Genomic DNA, 23,010 nt, shown 5'->3' on the forward strand with positions numbered 1-23,010 from the left:
GATTAGAGTCTACTGCTCTTAACCACCACACCAAACTGGCTCTAGCAGAAGAGAGTAGTTTGGAACCATCCTGTCAACATAATCCTAATCCTGTTTCTGGTCTAAACATAGACGTGTGCAGGTCAAAATGCAAAACACAAATCTAAATCTAGCATCATCATAAAAACTTTACTCTCTCAAGCGCCATCAGCATTGGACAAGTTTCCCAGGGGCTGCTGTTGAATCCAACATAGGTGTTTGTACATATGAACATGCAGAGGTGCTGGAGCTCATGTGGTATAATTGTCAGAGTGTTGGACTAGGATCTTGGAGATCTGCCATGAAACATTCTCTCTTAAGCCTCTTCACATAGTTGTGCAAATGAAATGCAGGAAAGGAGAAACATGCATATCTGAACTTCCAAGATGATGAGTGGGATAAAAATGTGCTGGGTGGGAACCCATGCCTATACGTCTGCAGACACGCACACAACACACGTCTGAGTACCGCAACTATGCCCAAAGCTGGATAGCCTAGGCTAGCCCAAACTTGTCAGATCTTGGAAGCTAAGCAAAGTTGGCCCTAGAACAAAGTTGGAGTCCAGTAGCATCTTTAAGACCAACAAAGTTTTATTGAGAATGTAAGCTTTTGTGTGCTAAAGGCACACTTCATCAGACAATAGTATGGGTTGGAATTAGCAGTCCCACATATAGGGAGAGTGGGCGGTGAATTAGTATGCAAAATAGTGAAAATGTTTTAGCAGATTAAAAGAATGACAAGTTGGGCTCTGGAAATCGTCAGCTTGGGTTGACTGAGCAGGAAAAACAGCAAAGGCAATAAACATCAGAATTGGAGATTAATGTCAATGCCATTAGATCTCTTAATGGTGAAGAGTAATAATTGGAATTTGTTGTAATGTTCCATGGCCCTGGTTAGTACTTGTACAGGAGACCACCAAGGAACTCCATACACCTGATATGTCAAACTGGAGAGCCAGTTTGGTGTAGTGGTTAAGTGTGTGGACTCTTATCTGGGAGAACTGGGTTTGTTCCCCACTCCTCCACTTACAGCTGCTGGAATGGCCTTGGGTAAGCCATAGCTCTCACAGGAATTGTCCTTGAAAGGGCAGCTGCTGGGAGAGCTCTCTCAGCCCCACCCACCTCACAGCATGTCTGTTGTGGGGGGAGAAGATACAGGAGATTGTAAGCTGCTCTGAGTCTTTGATTCAGAGAGAAGGGCAGGGTATAAATCTGCAGACTACTTCTTCCATGCTTTCTCCAGAGTCAGGCAATAGGAAAACACCCCTGTTTGTCTCTCCCCTTGAAAACCTTAGGGATCACCAGAAGTCAGCTATCACTTGATGGCACTTAAAAAACAACAGCAACTATGTAAGAAAGATCATTTGTATGATTCTTCTTCCCCACCCCTCAAAAAAACATTAGCCAAGGAGTGAGAGAAACTTAAAATCCACTTTTGTGATCTGAAAGGCTTTAATGAAAGACTCAAATTATCAGTCAATAATCTCTGATTTGAAGCCTAAATCCATGCTTTTGAGCTGTACTTCAGATATGTCTTTTCATTCTCAAAAAGATGAATTCTTTCCCTCTGCCCTCAATACTGCATCATCTTTCTGAAATGTTTGCAGCTGAAACGGGACTCGTATGCATGTCAGCAGCTGCTGTAGTGAACAATGCCTTTGTATTGTACACGAAGACAGCATCTTTGGTGGAAAGACTTATTTGGCACAGCATGACAAGTATGGGAAGAGTAAGTGCCCAAGTTTCAGGCTACTAGATCACAGCATACATGGCTGTTAGTACATATTCGTCAACAACAGAAACACAGATCCTGATTTGTGATACCAAAATACACACATGCACACAAATTCTGTTTGGATTTTAAAAAAGAAAACAGCACAAAAGCCGTATGAGTCTGTACAGTTACTGCATTCTGCACAACAAACATTCCAGGAGTTGTGACTCAGCAGTAGAGACTTGGCTTGGCATGCTAAAGGTCCCAGGTTTAATCCCTGTCACCTCCAGCTGAAAGGTCAAAGCAGGAGAGGATGCGAAAGACCTCTGCCTGAGATGCTAAAGAGCCACTGCCAGTCTGAGTAGACAAGACTGACTTTGATGGATCAAGGGTCTGATCCAGTAGAAGGCAGCTTAATGTGCTGTTGTGTTCTACCTTCCCTATACAGGATCATTCAGCAGCCATTGCCCAATCTTGGGCTTTTTCAATGGCTGTTCCAGCCCCATGAAAGAGTCTCCCAGAAGAAAAGGCAGACCTCATCTTTGTTACAATTTTTGTAAGGCCTGTAAATCACAACTTTTAAAGGTGGCCTTTGTGGGTCCATTGTTGTTGATCCATTGTTCACGGTGTCCCAGCATCAGGACCATGTTCCAGTACAAGTATCAGTGCAGCAATGGCTCCTTTTGATGCTTTTGCTGCCCCTGCCTCCTTACTTGGTGTAATTCTAAATAAAATTAGTGCTGGAAAGGGTGAAGGATTTTGCCTTTCCTCATCAGAAGGTTCTCCAAACTTCTAATCATCTTGGTTGCCCTCCTCTGTACTTTTTCCAGCTCTGCAATGTCCTTTTGGAGATACGGGGACCAGACCTGTACACAGTATTCCAAATGAGGCCGCACCATAGTTCTATAGAAGAACATTACAATATTGGTCATTTTATTCTCAATCCCTTTTCTAATCATCTCTAATTTAGAATTTGCCTTTGTCACCCTTGCAGCACACTGTCCCCAGACTCCATCCCCAAAGCTCCAGAAATATCCAAACCTGGAGTTGGCATCTCTACTTTGGGTCATCTTCCCAACCCTGTCCTAGGTGAGCTGCACCAATCCTAGCCCTCACCCACTGCCGTGAGGAAGAGAATACCTGTCATGAGAGAAAGCTTCCGCATTAATTTCTGTAAGGTCCAGACAAGTAATGGTTTTCGGGAGGTATTGTATTACAAGCACTTGACATTATAAATTGGTATAAAGGCTCACAAATCAGAATCAAATTGTAAAGTGGATGGTACAGAGGAGGCGGACTGCGGGGACTGCCAGAAACACAGCCTGTTATTTTCATATTAAAATGTAATGGCACCATTAAAGTTAAAACCACTGTTAAACTTGATTGAGTAAATTAGTTAATTAACCATAGCATCTAATGCATTCCTCCAAGGCATACCTCGAAATCCTCAAGATGCAGAGAAGTGATAGAGCCCAAGCCGTACATTATCCTAACTGCACATTGTAGTATGATTACACTCATCTCGGAGTGACTTATTACGAGATCAGTTATAAAAGAGGAGATGGGCACATTGAAGCACTGCTGTGACTTTGAGCGAGATAAGGGAGGGGGGGGGGAACAGCGTGAGATTAAGATGCTTGTCTTCCAGATCTCATGGCAAAGCTTTAAAGCAACCTTTTAAAATGTGCTTTAGAAAGCACTTGCAAAGCATTTTATTTATGTCATATCTGTTTGATTTCTGCCACTGCTCCCCCCACTCCCAGTTCCTCGCTTTCTTTCAGATCCTCTTTTCAGACTTGATATTAGTGCCCACAATCTCATGTGGTGAAGATGACTTAGTCCTATTGTGTCCATTGGAATTTAGCATCCTGAAGTCTGTGCTGGGTTTTGGATGCACTCCCAGACTCCAGAAAAAGCTTCATGAACCAGAATATATGTGGGGCCATAAGTAGGCCCCACTCACGTGATCCTGTCATAAAAATGGACACTGGCATGCATACACCCATCTGGGCACAGAAGACACTCATTCCTCTACATGTGAGCAAGCATGGTATAGTGGTTAAGAGTGACGGACTCTAATCTGGAGAACTGGGTTTGATTCCCCACTCCTCCCCGTGAAGCCTTCTGGGACTTAGAGATGCCAGCCTCCAGGTGGGAGCTGAGGATCCCATGGAATTACAGCTCATTTCTAGACTGCAGAGATCCATTCCCTAGGAGAAAATGGATGCTTTGGAGGGTGGACTCTACTGCTAATCCATTGATGTTTCTGTCCTCCCTAGGCTCCACCTCCAAATCTCTGGGAGTTTTCCAACCTGGATCTAGCCAAGGGAGACCTGGCAACCCTGCTGCTGAGTGACCTGCAGCGAGTTACAGTTCTCTCAGAACTCTCTCAGACCCTATTGTGGGGAGGGAAAGGGAAGGGAAGGGAAAGGTCCCCTGTGCAAGCATCAGTCGTTTCTGATTCTGGGGTGACATTGCTTTTTCATGGCAGACTTTTTACGGGGTGGTTTGCCATTGCCTTCCCTGGTCATCTACACTTTCCCCTCAGCAAGCTGGGTACTCACTTTATCGACCTCAGAAGGATGGAAGGCTGAGTCAACCTTGAGCCAGCTACCTGAAAACCAAGCTTCCTCCAGGGATTGAACTCAGGTCGTGAGCAGAGTTTAGGACTGCGAGTGTAAATCACTTTGAGACTCAAGTAGAAAAAAGCAGGGTATAAAAAGCTACTCTTCTTCCACATTCAAGCAGCCCTTTTCTGACCCCCCTGGAAAGATCATTCTTGGGACTGCAGGATCCGTACAGGTCACTATGCTGTAATGAGATGAGGCAAGGAGACAAAATTGGTCATTTTCCTCTGGGGAGTTGCATTTGCAGAGCAGAATTCACCCCCTAAAACTCATCAGTCCAGCCCCACCCACCCCCAACTTTTATGGCTGGGAAACATTTTTCCCATGGTTGGGAAGAGCTGCGGGAATCCAGGGAAAGTCTGTGTGCTGTGTTCAATAGTGATTGGTTAGATGCCACTATCAAGACAGCATGGTCTGCCTGCAAACAAATGTATATATGCACATTCTGTTTCATACTAATAACACCAACGGTAAAGAATATTGGACTTGAACTTCATAGACTGGTACCTACCTAGATTTCTAGGTAGGGCTGCCCATGCCAGCTAGGACAATTCCTGGAAATTTGGGGGTGGTGCCCTGGCAGGTGGTCATAGGGTTGCCAGTCTCCAAGTGGAGCCTGGGGATCTCCCTCTTTTACAACTGATCTCCAGCTGGCAGAGATCAGCTCCCTGGAGAAAATGGCTGCTTTGAAGGGGGGATTCTATGGCATTGTACCATGCTGAGGCCCCTCCCATTCCCAAACCCCACCCTCTCCTCTTTTGGAGATTTCTGGCCCAAGAAATTTCTGGCTGTCCTCGACCTGGTGGAGTGACATCTGTGCCCTGTGGGTACATAGTTCAGACTTTTAAGGCAGAAATGTTCCACCAGGCCTAAGGTTGAGGACAGCAACAGTTTCTAATTAGTGTGGCCTTTTTCTGTTCAGCAGCCCCGTGGCGCAGAATGGTAAAGCAGCAGTACTGCAGGTAGCCGGCCCAAGGTTGACTCAGCCTTTCATCCTTCTGAGGTCAGTAAAATGAGTACCCAGCTTGCTGGGGGGGAAGTGTAAAACACTGGGTAAGGCAATGGCAAACCACCCCGTAAAAAGTCTGCCGTGAAAACGTTGTGAAAGCAACGTCACCCCAGAGTCGGAAACGACTGGTGCTTGCACAGGGGACCTTTCCTTTTCTGTTCACTCTCCCCTTGGGGTAAACAATCTGATTTAGACACAATCTGAAATGGCTATTGAACTTGTTTTACTGATTTTTTTAAATTATTTTAAATTTGACTATGACCATAATTTTGAATGTTGTACACCACTCTGTGCCCATTACCGGGAATACCGGGAAAGGGTTTCTACCATCAATACCAGGAAAATTGGTAGACACCATTATCAAGGCACATTGATGAACACAAGTTATTGAGGAAGACTCAGCATGGGTTCTGTAAGGGAAGATCTTGCCTCACTATCCTGTTACAGTTCTTTGAGGGGGTGAACAAACACGGACAAGGGGGATCCAATAGATGTTGTTTACCTTGACTTCCAGAAAGCTTTTGATAAAGTTCCTCATCAAAGGCTCCTTAGTAAGCTCGAGAGTCATGGAGTAAAAGGACAAGTCCTCTTGTGGAGAAAAAACTGGCTAATTAATAGGAAACCGAGTGAGTATAAATGGGCAATCTTTGCAGTGGAAGACAGTAAGCAGTGGGGTGCCGCAGGACTCAGTATTGGGTCCCATGCTCTTTAACTTGTTCATAAATGATTTGGAGTTGAGAGTAAGCAGTGAAGTGGCTAAGTTTGCAGATGACACTAAATTGTTCAGGGTGGTAAGAACCAGAGAGAATTCTGAGGCACTCCAAAAGGATCTATTGAGGCTGGGTGAGTGGGCGTCAACGTAGCAGATGAGGTTCAATGCGGCCAAGTGCAAAGTAATGCACATTGAGGCCAAAAATCCCAGCTACAAATACAAATTGATGAGGTGTGAACTGGCAGAGACTGACCAAGAGAGAGATCTTGGGGTCATTGTAGATAACTCACTGAAAATGTCAAGACAGTGTGCGTTTGCAATAAAAAAGGCCAACGCCATGCTGGGAATTATTAGGAAGGGAATTGAAAACAAATCAACCAGTATCATAATGCCCCTGTATAAATCGATGGTGCGGTCTCATTTGGAATATTGTGTACAATTCTGGTCACCGCACCTCAGGATATTATAGCATTGGAAAAAGTGCAGAAAAGGGCAACTAGAATGATTAAAGATTTGGAACACTTTCCCTATGAAGAAAGGTTGAAACTCTTGGGGCTCTTTAGCTTGGAGAAACATCGACTGCGGGGTGACATGATAGAGGTTTACAAGATAATGCATGGGATGGAGAAAGTAGAGAAAGAAGTACTTTCCTCCCTTTCTCACAATACAAGAACTCGTGGGCATTCAATGAAATTGCTGTGCGGTAGGGTTAGAATGGATAAAAAGAAGTACTTCTTCACCCAAAGGGTGATTAACATGTGGAATTCACTGCCACAGGACGTGGTGGCAGCTACAAGCATAGTCAGCTTCAAAATATGGAGCAGAGGTCTATCAATGGCTATTAGTCACAGCATATTATTGGAACTGTCTGGGGCAGTGATGCTCTGTATTCCTGGTGCTTTGGTGGGGGGGGGGGAGTGGAAGGGCTTCTAGCCCCACTTGTGAACCTCCTTTTTTTTTGGTCACTGTGTGACATAGAGTGTTGGACTGGATGGGTCATTGGCCTGATCCAACATGGCTTCTCTTATGTTCTTATGTTCAAAATATGGGGAGGACGGTCTAAAAATAAATAAATTTAGGGAGGGAAAGGAGCTCAATAGGTCTGGGAGGTCACATCCTAGTTAAAGATCAGCTTCCTCAACTCATCCATTTCCTATGAGGTCATTTCCTCCTGTAATAATTCAGATTGTAAATTTAAATGTCTGGTTTTACTCAGCCTTAAAAAAAAACCTCTCAAAAGTGTCTTCAGGTTTTTCCCAGTGTGAAGGAGAACCATTCACTTCAGAGACCTATTGGAGGATGCCATACAATAGCAATCCTGTCCCTCTCTCCATCTCCTGCTGGCCTCTAGTCTTTAGCATATTTACAGGCAACTATCAGTCAGTTTTCTTAGTCTGTGTATTATACCATAAAGTCTCTGTGGTATGTGACATGAGAAATGAAAGTCCTAGAGCATCCACTCTCTGTAGCCACTCTAGGACCTCCATTTCTCCTTGACTTTATGCATCACCTAGTGGAACTAATCTCTGTATTCTAGACATCAACTGTAATTCCAGGAGAACTCTATGATCCACTTGGAGATTAGCAGTAGCAGCTCTATGAACAGGGCCTATATGTGCTTAAACCTTTCCATAGGCATAGACGAGAACAGAGATACGGAATATTGGCTCCTATGATTGCAAATCAGAATGAAGATTCCAGGTTGGTCAGGAAATCTTCCTGACCTTGCCTGGTCAACAGAACAAATACTTTGTTTATAGATTTATCTGTGCTTCCCCTCTTCCTCTCCAATAGGGATCCAAAGCAGCTCATAACATCATTCTCCCTTCCTCCATTTTATCCTTAAAGAAAATCTGTTAATTACACTGAAAGAAAGTGACTAGCCCAAGTTGAACCAGCAACCTTTGTGATCAGGGATGCTGAAAGGACCACTATCTTAAGTCTAGGATATGGCTTCTTTCACGTAGCACCACAATCTGGAGTTCTGGGTACCCTAGACCTACCAGTAGAGTTGCCAAGTCCCCTCTGCTCTCTGGTGGGGGACTTTTGTGCACGCACAAAGCACACGCGTGTTGCAATGATGTCACCAAGAAGTGACATTATTGCACCAGCAGCAGCACTCACTGCCACTCTAGGCGTTTCCGGGGAAACTCTATGTTTTCCTGGACGCTCTAGCCATTTGGGAGGGGGGAACTCTATGGTACCTATTGTACCATAGAGTTTTCCCTCCCAAGAGCGTCCAGGAAAACCATAGAGTTTCCCCAGAAATGCCTAGAGTGGCTGCCGCATGCCATTGCTGGTGAAATGACGTTACTTCCAGGTGACATCACGCCGATGATGTCCGGGGAGATTCCCCTCACTGGCCCCATGTGGGCCGGTGGGTTGGGAACCTCCCAGGTGGGGGAACCACCACCCAGACCGGGGGCTTGGCAGCCGTACTTACCAGAGTGCCCACTGCAGTGAGCAACCTCCTCCTGCCTGCTGCTCTGCTCCCTACCCTCACTCAGTGGAGTGGTGGGCGCAAAACTAGAGGGCAAACAATGCCATACAATGTTGCAACATCATGGTATAGCATGACACACTAAAAATTGTCCTATTCTCTATGGGTTTTACCCTAGATATCAGGGAAATTCCTAGAGCCTCATACGACACCATGATGTCACTTCACCTGGATGGGATGTTACACCTTCCAGCAGCATTGTTTCCTCAGTCTCACCTTCCCCAGATACTCCTGGTTGGCAATCCAATGGTACACAGTAAATGCAAGAATATCACAGAATGATGACTGACAAACTAACTCTACTGTTCTCTTGGTTTTTGCCCAAGTTCTGCTTCAGTTGAGTCACAAGGATTTATCTGAAAACTGATGTAGCATAGAGAATAAACAACTGAGGTTCGCATCAGAATGACCCTAGTTTGAATTTCTGACACAGACTCACTAGGCAAGCCTGCCTCTCTCTCTCTCTCTCTCTCTCTCTCTCACACACACACACAGCTCCTCATCTGCAATGTGATAACACTGGCCTAATGATTCAGTCCTGAGGACACTAATCTGGGAATATATGAATACTGAATATTCATGAACAGGGCTTTTTTTGAGCAGGAACACATAGAAATGCAGTTCTGGCTGGCTTGGTGTCAGGGGTGTGGCCTAATATGCGAATGTTCCTGCTGGGCTTCTTCTACAAAAAAGCCCTGTGTGAAACAATGATGACATCAGGGGTGTGGCCTAATATGCAAACGAGTTCCTGCTGGGCTTTTTCTACAAAAAAAGCCATGTTCATGAATATAATGAGGCTTACTTCTATGTAAACATGTAAAATTCAACGGAGCCATTGAAAGGTTGCCTAGTATCCCATAGATCAGATCTGCATGTTTTGCTGATTTCTCCCCTCTTCTGGTAGCCCTTCAACTCCCCCTTATGCTGTTCCTAAAAGCCCCTTCCCCAAAAGCAACATTTCTAGGGGGTATTTGGATCTGCAGTGGAAGGCAGAAGTGAGGCAGTTGCCACCTGCCATAAATTTCAACAGGATCCAAGCCAGTATCTGTTAAGAGCTTGGAATGCTCGAAAGTGTCATACAAGTGCTAAGAATTAGTATCATATTGAAACCCATGTTCTATATACATAAAGTCAGCCTACGTTTTTCTTCACATTACTTGTAGTAACTCACAGGGCGATTTCTGAACAGTTCACACGTTGTTAATATAGCATGATTTAGTTACTTGCTGCACCTCTAACGCTGTGACAGTTGCACACAAATTATATGCAATACTTAGCAGTGAGAGGGCTTTGATTTATACCTGCAAAGCATTTTGCTGGTTCAATATTTGCAGCAGCATCTTTGCAGCAATAAATTGCAACAGGAGAAAAAAAAAGGCGAGGCAGGCTCTGTTCTTTTAAATACTTAATTGAGAAGGTGTGTTTTTCATGGACATTAACCAACAAATTGCTTCCACAAGCTTTTCTTGGCCGTTGGATGCTCTCTCATCTTGCAAAAATATATCATGTTGGATGCTGTCTAACCTTAGAAATGTAACAGAACTAGTTTGCCGGCCCAGCAATGGCAACCATCAGGTGCTTTGGGGGAACAGGGCATGTAGAAGAAGAAGAAGATATTGGATTTATATCCCGCCCTCCACTCCGAAGAGTCTCAGAGCGGCTCACAATCTCCTTTACCTTCCTCCCCCACAACAGACACCCTGTGAGGTGGGTGGGGCTGAGAGGGCTCTCACAGCAGCTGCCCTTTCAAGGACAACCTCTGCCAGAGCTATGGCTGACCCAAGGCCATTCCAGCAGGTGCAAGTGGAGGAGTGGGGAATCAAACCCGGTTCTCCCAGATAAGAGTCCACACACTTAACCACTACACCAAACTGGCTCTCCCCCAAACTGGCTCTCATGTAACATGGTATCATTTCAATGCTGCAACATCCCTTTTGGCATGAACCTGGAAGTCACAACATTGTGTTGGGGCAGAGCTCTAGGATTCCACTGAAACTCTGTGGTAAGAGTTTTGGCACCGTCCTAGAGAATTAATCTGAATTGAATGATGTCACTTCTCGGCTCACACCAGAAGTGATGTTGCAGTACCAGAGCAATTCCAATTCCCTCATCCATTTACACTCCGCCACCCTACTGAGCAGGTGTGGTGAACAAAGGATGCCAAACAGGAGGTCTTTCACCTGAGTGGGAGACCTGACAGCCTTAAATAGGCCAGGTAGCCCAAATTATGTACAGAAGCCTACTCATCAGCTGACACATTCACTCTTGACAGCATGATATCCTGTGATCTGAAGAAAGCAATATGGAATGATGGGCAAACTATGACCATATGCCATTCATGTCTCTGTTTTGTTAGTTGCCTGGACAGATATAATATAGATGCATCTTTATTATAGCCTGGATCCTATGACATTGTTCCCTTCTCTCCACCCACTGCAAAGGCTTTCCGCTTCTGCAGTGCTCACTTTCTCTGCTGCTAGCATTTTGACATGCATAAATGCATCCTGAAAAACACTTTAACTTCTGTATGAAGAAGTGCTTGCAGCAGAGAAAACAAGCATCATAATAGAGGAAAGCCTCAGCAGCAGCAGAAACAAGAGGGGAACAATGTCACAGGATCCAAGCGGGGTTGCCAGGTGTCTCCTGCTGTGGTGGCAGCCCCCACTGCCCACTATCACACTGCCAGCCATGGTGTCCCATCACTTCTTGGGAAAGCTGATTGTTGTTGATTTTAATGTTTATCTGTGCATCTGGAAGTCACTTTCAGTGTCTGTCAGAAAAACATGCTATAAATATTTTAAATAAAGGAAGAAAGGTAGGGTTGCCAGGTCTTACCTGGCTGTTGGGGGGGGGGGAATCCTTGGTTCTCTCCAGAATCTTCTGCCATGCACATCATCATGTTGCCAATGTCAAGGGATGTTGCTCTAGTTTTTGGGCAAAACTCTATAGTTTGTAGCCAATTTTACCTTATTGCCCAACAACTAGAGTGTCGTCATGCAATGTTGCTGACATGATGACATCACTTCCGGGTTATGTCATCATGTCGCCTTTTGGGTCAGTTGGGGTGGGATTCCCCTGTCAGCCAGCTGGCTGCTGACAGGAAAACATTCCACAAAAGCGGGGTTTCCCCTGCCCCCAGCAAGGGTTTGGCAACCCTAGAAAAAACTGCGGCTTATTTTCAGTGAGGGAGGGAAGGCAATGTAGTATAGCCTGATCTCAGGATGTCAGATCTCAGAAGCCAAGCAGGGTCAGTACATAGAAGGGAGACCACTGCTGAGGAAGGCAATGGCAAACCTCCTCTGCTGTGGTTGCTGTAAGTTGTTTGTGACTTGACAGCACTTACACACGCACACACTTTTCAGCAAAGTGTACATAGCTCTGTATATTTTCTTTACACATGCCAGTGCCTGTGGCAGAAGCTGAAAGACAACTAGTTTCAGCAAACTAGCATTCAGTCAAAAACTGCATGTGTTCTTCTTTGAAGCAAAAATACATCAGCTACCTAGCTCTTTCATTTACCAAGAATGTGGACTTGTAAGGAAAATTCACTTTGTGCAGATTATTCATCATTCTGCTGCTGAAAAGTCTAGATAAATAAAAGTTCGGAGTGTCTTCTTATAAACTGTTTTCAAAAAATTCAGTGGGATAATATCTTAGGCCCACCTGGTTGTTATAAAATGGCCCACAAGCTGTACTTTGGGTCAGTCACAGTTCTCTCAGAGCTCTTCTTTTATGAGCAATTCCTTCAGAGCTCTTTCAGCTCCATTTACCTCACAGGGTGTCTGTTGTGGGGAGAGGAAAGGAAGGAGATTGAAAGCTGCTCCTAGTGATATAGACAAGCTGGAATGGGTCCGGAGGAGGGTGATGAAGATGGTGAGGGGTCTGGAGACCAAGTCCTATGAGGAAAAGTTGAAGGAACTGGGGATGTTTAGCCTGGAGAAGAGGCGGCTGAGAGGTGATATGATCACCATCTTCAAGTACTTGAAGGGCTGTCATATAGAAGATGGTGTGGAATTGTTTTCTGTGGCCCCGGAATATAGGATCAGAACCAATGGGTTGAAATGAAATCAAAAGAGTTTCCAGCTCAACATTAGGAAGAACTTCCGGACTGTTAGAGCGATTCCTCAGTGGAACAGGCTTCCTCGGGAGGTGGTGGGCTCTCCTTCCTTGGAGGTTTTTAAACAGAGGCTAGATGGCCATCTGACAGCAATGAAGATCCTGTGAATTTAGGGGGAAGTGTTTGTGAGATTCCTGCATTGTGGTTAGACTAGATGACCCTAGAGGTCCCTTCCAACTCTATGATTCTATGAAGAGTGAGGTATAAATCTGATCTCCTCCCCCTCCTCCTCTTTGATGCTGAAAATTTCACCACAAACACAATCAACTGTCAAACTTCAAGCGGATAGCCATGTTGCTCTGCAGTAGAAGAGCAAGAATGAAATGTGGTAGAGAAGCCTCGCCCTGACCTGGATGGCCCAGAGTAGCTTGATCTCGTCAGACCTCAGAAACAGATTGTCCTTGATTAGCACATGGCCAGAAGAGCACCAAAGAAGGGCAGGATCGCTACTAGGCTTCCAATTGTTATTACAGTTGATCTCCAGATGACCAAGATCAGTTTCCCTAAAGAAAATGGCTGCTTTGGAGGATGGACTCTACAGCATTATATCTTGATGAGGTCCCTCCTCTCCCAAGCTCTACTCCCAAAATTTCCAGATATTTCCCATCCAGATATGGCAACCCTAGTTGCTCTGTAGAGGAGGCAAATCACCTCTGTCTTGCTCATGTCTTGCCTTAGAAACCCTACTGGTCATCATAAATCAGCTGTGACTTGACAGAACTTTCCACCACCAGAAAAGCCTCATTGTGAGCCATAGTGTAATTTCAGAATTAAAATAGAAACTTTTATTTAAGGACTCAAGAGATTGTAAGTATGTATAGGATGGAATGAGGATATGTGTGTGGGAGAAGGCCAATGTTTAGGGTTGCTGACTCCTGCTTGGGGAATACTTGGTGATTTTGAGGTGGAGACAGGGGAGGGCAGGGTTTGGAGCAGGGAGGGCCCTCAGCAGGGTATAATGCTATTAGGGTTGCCAGACCCACACTGGGGATGGGGGAATCCCTGCTTTTCAGGGGCACTGGCGGAGGGAAATCCTGCCCCCAACTGGCCAATGTTGTGTGGTGACACTGTAGTTTTTGGACAAAGCTTTATGGTAAAAGTCAGCTACAACCGATAGAGTTTTGCCCCAAAACTACAGCGTTACTCCCTGCAATGTCAGTGACATGATGACATCTCCTGGGATTATAGCTGATTTTCAGATGACAGATCAGTTTCCTTGGAGAAAATGGCTGTTTTAGTAGGAGAATCTATGGCATTTAGGGTTACCTGGCAACCCTAAATGTCATAGATTCCCCTACTAAAACAGCCATTTTCTCCAGGGAAACTGATCTCTGTCATCTGGAAATCAGCTATAATCCCAGGAGATCTACCACTCTCACCTGGAGGTTAGCAGCCAGTGTTGCGGGTTTGCATTGCAGCCCCCACACCCCAATGATCCTGGGTGTTGATCATAAATGATTGAATCGTTATCATTGGAAAGGGGATAGGAAATCACCAGCCTGCGGTTCTGCATTGCTGCTGAGAACTTTTGCTATCAATGCTGAAGAGTAGAGATTAACTAGGAAAAGTTGTACAAGGCAGTGGAGATAATGAATCATGAATTCTGTAAGGGCGAACCTACCATGCTGAATCAAAGTACAGCTGTCTTATATTTGCTCTGTGTGCATTTTGCCACCAGTAATTTTGTCATCAATTTTCATAATTTGTTTAAACATATTTGTCTTTTGGACACGAGAGGTCATATTTCATAGGCGTGATGAATTTTCTCCTTGGTCCAGCTTTACAGAATTTGCACTTAATTAATTGCACAACCTTTAATTCGACAGACTGTTCGTTTCTAATGGCCACGTCTAATTTCAAATGCTTATGCAGAGATTTGCTGGGTGGGGGAAGAGTTCTGAAGTTATGCTATTTCCAAAAAAAAGTTGCCGTCATTTAAAAGATACAAATACAGAACCCTTTCACAGCTTCTTTCCTCCCCTCCCCACCCCATGTTGCTTTGTTTCTGCACATTTTTTAGTTTGAAGCAGAGTAGGGAAGCCACTTTGTAACTTGGGAAATCATTTGGAAAGAGAAGAACTGGCTCAATGACCTGTGGAGGATCCAAAAAAGAAGCTATGAATCAAGCACATTACGGCTGATTACAGACTGGCACTTTGGGTCGACTCAGAGACACCTCTGAAGTCGACCCAAAAAACCTGGCCACATGGCAACATCTGCTGGCTGCCCCCGTTCCATGCTTACCCCATCCTGAGAGATGCTCCAACTGCCTCAAAAAGGGACCACTTCCACTTGGAAAGTGGTCCCTTTTCGCTGGGGTGGCTCTGAAGCGGCGGCCGGCCATCTGGAAGCCCGGAGAGCGCCTTACAAGCTACAGGGGAGTCGCAAGCAGGATGCGTGAGCGTTCCACATGCTCCCCAGCTGCCCAAGGTCCGCCCCTTCTTCCAGCACCATCTGGAAGCACTGGGGCGCTCTCCTTTCGGCCGGCTTTCTTCAGGGCAACTGCAAGCCACCCCGAAACAGCTGTCTGTTATCAGCCTATCAGTGCTTTTTTTGTAGAAAAAGCCCAGTAGGAGCTCATTTGCATATTAGGCCACACCGCCTGGCCTGGGAGCACATGGCTGCCACATGGCAGGTTGGGCCAGCTGCAGCCCTAACCAGCCCAGGTGGAGCTCCTCTCCTGTGGGCTCTGTCAGAAAAAAAGCCCTGCACATAATGTTAGAGATCCTCTGTGTTATGTCTTGAAACATAAGCTGATGTACCGCATGGCGATCGCTACTTAGGCAACCCCACAAATACCCGGATGTAGCTCACCAGACGCCCCGCCCATCAAGATCTGTGGCGGGAAGTTTGACTGACCAGGATTGGACTGGTCAGACTGGGGGGCAGTTCCGGGAAATGTATATAAGCGGGACCCGGCCCGCGTGTTCTCTCTCTTGTAATGTACCACTGAATAAAACATGTTGCCTTCAACCCATCTCACAACTCAGTACATTACACTCTGATATAGAAGTGTACCTATACTCATGAATCTCATTGGAAAAATGACAGGCACAATACAGATAGCTGTGTAAAAGCAGTCTGAGGATGGGGCAGTTTCAAGTCAGTATAGAGGCAAGAGTTAAACTAGTGTTTTCCCAGGGTCAAGTCTCTCTCCCCTAGCAGCCAAAGTGTATCCTCTACCTTCAAAACCCTCTTTATTTTGGTACATCATACTTCAGACCAGGTGTCCCCAACCTTTTAAGGCCTGTGGGCACCTTTGGAATTCTGGGGGTGGTGGTGAGCACCATGCTCTGGGACTGTTTTTCCTGAGCTAAGGCAAAAATGTGTAAGCCAGAGGTTAAAGAACTGTGAGCTAGCTTACACTAACTCAGCTTAGAGGGAACAATAGTTGCCGGTCCCCAGGTCCTAGTAAGAGATCAGCCTGGTTTTGGGGGCTTCTCTCCACTGTGGACCAGCTGGCCGGTGGGGGAATCCCTCCCCTAAACAGGGACATCGCAGAAGTGACATCATCACAACAGGGGGGACGTCATGCAGGGGAAGCTGTGGTTTTTGGGGAACTCTCTGGTTTAAGCCCAATTTAACCATAGAGCTTGCCCAAAAACCAGAGTGTTCCCCATGTGATGTCCCTGGCATGAAGATGTCACTTCTGGGTGATGTCATAACATCGTGGACATTTTGTGTCATCCCTGCCCACCCCTGGATCGGCCCCCAAATTCCCCCCAGATGGGTGAGGGGACTTGGCAACCCTAAATGAAATGCCTCCCTCATCATACCTCATGGGAAAAAGGGAAGCCTGATGGAGGAACTGAAATCACATACTGACAAAGGGAAGCCCAGGTATTTACAGTTCTCCTGAACTTTCCATGGAAAACCCCTTCATTTGAATGAAACAAGCCATGCCTTACAATGGCCCTGCCCACTTTCTGAAAAGTTTGGCAGGCATCAAGGGAAGTTACGGTGCCATGTTGGAGAATCCTGCCTTAGACAGTTTGTGTCGCTTTAGGCATCTTTTATTTACATAGATTTCTAGTTCTGCATTGTTTATTGGAGATCTCTATGGTCTGATTGAATTGCTTTTCACATTTTGTAATCTCCCCTGAATTTCAGTGAGAAAGCCAAACTATAAATGATAATGATGATTACACATTGATGGCAGTCAGAGACAGGGCTTTTTTCAGTAATGGCATCTCACTTTTGGCATGTCCTCCCCCCTGAGGCCAGCCTAGAGCCTACTTTAATATCCCTTATGTATCAGGCCAAACTGTTCTTTTTACCCAAGCTTTTATCTACAGGAGTTCCATCTCAGGCTAGAAGTGGACTAAGGACTGTTTTATGGATATTATTTCTGGATGAAGAATGTTGTTTTAGGCTGGTTTTATGCTCTTGGCTAGTTTCTAGTGGCATGTTTTTATACATAAGTGCAACATTGTTGTTTTTATTGCTATTGTATTTCTTTCACTTAAATAATGGCCAACATGCCCCCGGTGCTGTTTTGGATATGAAAAATGGCACAAGGAGAGGGCAGGGAACCCCCCCCCCCCCCACACACACACACACTCATTCTGTGGTAGTTCTGACGAGAATCAACTGCCTATGGCACAGTCAAAAATTATTCCCAGTAGAAACTCACTCTACAAAATGGTGGAGCAGTTCCAGGGCAGGCTTGGGAATGCTGTCTCATCTAGTTTGGCTTTCACATTCTAAGTCTGTATGGTGTGACTACCTATGCATGCATCGTCCATATCTCTGGCCTAGTTCAGCACAATAAATCTCACAGTGTTGTTGAGATAGCACACAGATAAATGCTTATGTACAGTATGTCATAAACACACCTCCACTGCTTTGCTAAAGAAGCTGAGGGTAAAGGTGATGGACTGGCCAAGCATGTCTCCTGACCTAAACCCTATTGAGCATCTGTGGGGCATCCTGAAACAGAAAGTGGAGATGCGCAAGGTCTCTAACATCCACCAGCTACGTGACGTCATCATGGAGGAGTGGAAGAGGACTTCAGTGGCAACCTGTGAAGCTCTGCTGAACTCTATGCCCAAGAGGGTTAAGGCAGTGCTGGAAAATAATGGTGGCCACACAAAATATTGATATTTTGGGCCCCATTTGGACATTATCACTTAGGGGTGTACTCACTTTTGTTGCCAGCAGTTTAAACATTAATGGCTGTGTGTTGCGTAATTTTGAGGGGACAGCATATTTACACTGTTATACAAGCTGTAGATTCACTACTTTACATTGTAGCCAAGTGTCATTTCTTCAGTGCTGTCGCATGAAAAGATATACTTAAATATTTACAAAATGTGAGGGGGTGTACTCACTTCTGTGACATACTGTATGAGATCTTTGGGATTGGAGGGGTGAAGATATTTGAATAAATGTTTTTCCTTTGTAGCTCCCTTCAGTGGTTTCTATATCACTTAGAATGCTTATTTCTTGGGCTTAAAGTAGGGTTGCGAGGTCTGACTCAAGAAATCTCTGTGAACTTTAGGGGTGGAGCCAGAAGATTTTGGGGGTGGAGCCAGGAGCAAGGGTGTGACAAGCATGACTGAACTCTGAAGGGAGTTCTGGCCGTCACATTTAAAGTGAACAACTTTTAAATGCCTTCCCTCCATTTGGAAATAATGAAGGATAAGCGCACCTTCTTCTGGGACTCAAAGAATTGAACCCACTGGTCCAATCTTTTTGATACTTAGGGGTTGTTTTGAGGAGAGGCACTGGATGATATCTGGAAAATTTGGTGCCTCTACCTCAAAAAACAGTCCCCTAGAGCCCCAGATACCGCCCTGAGCCTGTTAGGGGACGGTGGGATATAAATTTGAATAAGTAAATAAAATACCCATAGATCAATTCTCCACTATATCCTATGGGAACCATTTTCCATAGGGTATAATGGAGTGCCCAGTAGATATCCCTCCCCCTTTGTGATAACCCTGAAGTAGGGAGAGGGCCTCCAAACCCTGAAGTAGGGGGAGTCCCCTGCCCTCACCTGGGGATTGAAAACCAAAAAGGGAGACTCACGGGGAGGCCGAAACCAGGAAAATACCATGATATAGTAACTAAAACACTTCTAACAATTTATATAATTTTATATCAAATATAAATAGGTGATATCCAACACACAATTCATGTAACAAATTCACATCAGATTCAGGTGCGCTTAGTGATATTGGTCTCATGTTATAAATATGACTCACCTGGGGATTGGCAACCCTAGCTTAAAGAAGATGTGATAAAAACAAAGGATTCTGCACTGCCTGAAGAATTTTGCTCTGGAACAGAACTGGTTGCTTTGGTCTAAGCACAGAGGGGTGAGACTAACACCTGAGTTCTTTTTCATCTCTGCATTGGGTCCCAGGCAGGCCTGTAGCCAGATAATTTTAGTGGGGCGGGGGTTCAGAAAAAAAAATTAGGTGAAGGGCCCCCTCTCTGGTGACCCCCAATCTCCCTGCCGCTCTGGCGGCCCCCACCCCACTCCACGGCTCCTCCACCTCCCTCCCTCCCACTCACCCACCCGGTGAAGCAGTGAAGCGCAGACTCCTAGGGCTCTTTCAAGGTGCCCCCGCCCCCATCGATCAGCTGATCATCAAGAAAAGCCGCACCAAGGCCGGTGGTTCCTACGCCGGTTTTCTGGCATGCTCAGCACATTCAGCATGGTGGGCACAGTCACAAAATGACTGCCACAGGAGGTGGAACCAAGCCTCCTTCAGTCAGCTGGTATACACTCACACAGTGAAGATTCTTGAACTGTGGTGGCAACCAATACTTCTAAAAATCTGCACTACCAATCAAGCATCCAGTGACCAATCAGAAGCCTTGGTGGCCAAAAGGCCTACCTGGTCCTGCCCATTTCCCCAAAACACTTGGTGGGCACCAGGAAATGTGTCAGCGGGCATCTTGTTGGGGATCCCGATGTAATGTAACAAATGAATTCGCTAGATAGATGCATTATCACATGTACCAAGATAAACAAAACTGGTGACAGAAAAAGTGGACTCTATGACTTGTGGGAACTTCAGAACAATTGTTCCTAGTTTGTATAATGTATTCTTCCATTTTTTTACTGCTGTTGCATATTTTATTTCATTTCCACCATGGCATCATGAGGTACAAGATAACTCACTTCTATCTACCAGACAGCTAATTCAACAATAGGTTGTTGTTGTTTTGGCTCCTGGGAGGAGCCAGCTTTTTGACTTGTCAGGTTTAAGAAGAATTGTAAAATGTATAGCACGGAATGATACCCAATTTAAACATCCAATGAAGCTCCACAGTGAAACGGCTGGTTCCAGCCTGCGGCCCTGTTATCAGATTCTAAACTGGTGGAATTCTTACTTTCCTTCCAATGGTGCAAAAAGAAGAGTTTTTTTCCTCATTTGAAATGTTCAAGTGTGCAGTGGACTTGATACATTAAAGCACGAACACTGGTCTCTGCCTTTAGCGGCTTTGCTATGAGCCAACTTTTAAGGAAAGTGTGCATTTTTGCACGTTTGAAATGTATAAGACTCATATCTAATGTATTATATTTATTGATTTATAAATTGTTCTTTACATGTTGTAATACACCAGTAATTGTAGCTGTGTTGTATTTGTGTTTTGGTTTCTATATCAGTACACGGCTTCCTCCTTTTGTTTTGTTTAACCTCCAGGTAGAGGCTAGAGATCTCCCACTGGTGCAACTGATCTCCAGGCAACAGAGAAAATGGCCTTTTTGAAGGGTGGGCTCTAAGGCATTGTACCCCATTGAAGTCCCTCCCCTCCACAAACTTCACACCCCTCAGCCTCCACCCCTAAATCTCCAGGTATTTCCTAACCCAGAACTGGCAACTTCATCACTCTCTTCTGCACCTGCTCCATTCTGTCCACATCCTTCTGAAGTATGGCCTCCAGAAGTGCACACAGTACTTCATATGTAGCTTGTCCCTAAGGTCTCCCATTGTGGTACTGAACTGGTCTCCCCTGACTCAGTTCCAGCAAAGTTTCAGCACCAGGCATTTCCAGATCATTTACTACCATTCCCTATGGGGGTTATCTTGGTAAGTTCAACCGTTTTGGTCTGTGCAAATACAACACTCCACACATTTCAAACTGTGGAACAAAAGCATATCCACCAAGCGTTGTATGTGTACATGTCTGATCTAACAGAAAAGGCCTATTTGCTTTGTATATTCCCTGCCATTTTAGCTCCATGCTAATTCCCCATCGATCACAGCACTTGAAATAGAACAAAGTTTGAGTTCAGTAGCACCTTGAAGACCAACGAAGTTTAATTCTGGGCATAAGTCTTTGTATGCATGCAGACTTCTGCACTCAAAATAGATTGTGTGAATTTGACAAAACCTAGGGTGGGTAACCTAACAATATTCCACGATCTGATCTGTGTATGCAATGAGAGAGGAAGACTATCCCTCCCCCCAGCATGGTGGATCTCATTGCAAGGGTATCTCATGAGCTGAGAGAATAAACACTGCCTCTGAAAGCTTCCTTGGTTCTTAACAGGGCTCCCTCTCCCATCTAGACAGCCGGTGTCTGGAACTGTGCCCATCAAAGCTGTCTGTCAAGCGACCAGCCTTCTCCAAGCCTACTAAAAGGCAGACAGGGAGAAATAGGCAAAGGTCAACCCCTTGTCAGTTCTTTGTAAATATAATTGTACTGGCAGCTGGCAAGGCGATGGTTTGCTCCCTAGCAACTTTGAGTTTGCGGAAGAGTTGAATACATATTTTACTTGTACAATTCTTCCCACCCACAGTTTATTCCATTGTTGATTGTTGTTTTTTTGAAATGCTACTTTGCAAAAAGCTTGCTTGCCTTTGCAGAAATTTTCATACAGATAGACGGAAACCTGTTCCAAACAAGCCAGAAAGAGAATGGTGCAGGTAAATCCTGCAACATTGTCTGCTCTTTAATAACATCCATTCTACTTCAAGTGAATCATTTGGAGCAAAGGTGCATCTCTAGATTTTTTTTTTTTCTCTGCAATTCAGTTTAGTCTATTTTTGTCTCATTACATATACTAAACCACCTTCCACTATACTTTAATGCACCCTGTTTTTCTAAGGGCTAACTTATATTATTTCTCTTTTTGAACAGTGTATCAGAATATTTGGGTTTTGGGGTTTTTGTTTTTTTGTATTGACATACTCAAACGGGGGATATTGGCTGTTTGTTTTATTGCATATACTAACCCATCCTATGGCACACTATATGGATGTTATAATCTCTTGAGAAACCATGCCCTCTGTTTAAACTAACAAGGCCAGAATGTTACCTAGATTTATGGCACCCCTACTACAGCAGTCTGGTTTTTATCACCCTCCACTCCAGTGTTTTTTCAACAAACACAGATCCCTATTTGTGATTCTTTTAATCTGCTAAAAACATTCACATGATTCCACACTGCCCACTTATATGAAGAATTTCTTAATTCCCATTCCCACTTGTCTGATGAAGTCTGCTTAAGAGCATAAGAAAGCTTACATTCTGAATAAAACTTAGTTTGTCTTAAAGGTGCACTTGTCTACTGCTTTGTTCTATTGCTTCAGACCAACACGGCTGCCTACTGGGATCTATCAGTTTAGTCTAAGTAAAGGATGGCTTCCAGACTGGAAACCTGGGCGGGACAAGAGGGACACCTTGCACTTAGAAGGTGACACAAGAGGACATCCAGAAACTCCATATTTTAGTTTTTTGAACAATGGTATCTCTGGTTCCACATTTTTTCTCTCTCCTTGAAGACTGTTTGGAAGTTGCACCTAGTGCAGAACACTGTCACTAGACTGCTGATCAGGGCCAGCTATAAAGAGCACATGACCCTGATAATATATTCAGTTCCAAATTGGCTACGGATCCACTCCACAGCCAGATTCAAGGTATTTGTCCTTTAAAGCCACACATGGTTGAAGGTCCATCTGCTCCCAAATCCTCCTGCCCAGGAACTAGGATCATAGGGAGCTATCTTCTTTACTTTCTCATTGATCAAAGAAGCTCTTTTGTTGGATATACAAGACAGGGCCTTTTCAGTGGCAGCCCTATGACTGAGAAACAACCTCACCAGGGAGATACACCTGGCCCCCTCATGTTCAAACTGTAGGAGCCAGTTAAAGATGGTTTTATTTAGGACAGCATTTGTCTAATTTACTCGCAGTGCCAAACTGTGATTTTACATTTTTCATTTTTTTATCTATATTAAAAATTACCTGGAGCCCCATAAAGAAAAAAGATGGCTAATCAATATCAATGTTCCCTCTAAGATGAGTTAGTGTAAGCTAGCTCACCATTTTTTAGCCTCTGGCCCATACATTTTTA

The sequence above is a fragment of the Heteronotia binoei genome, chromosome 2 (assembly GCF_032191835.1).
Source record: "Heteronotia binoei isolate CCM8104 ecotype False Entrance Well chromosome 2, APGP_CSIRO_Hbin_v1, whole genome shotgun sequence".
NCBI lineage: Eukaryota > Metazoa > Chordata > Lepidosauria > Squamata > Gekkonidae > Heteronotia > Heteronotia binoei.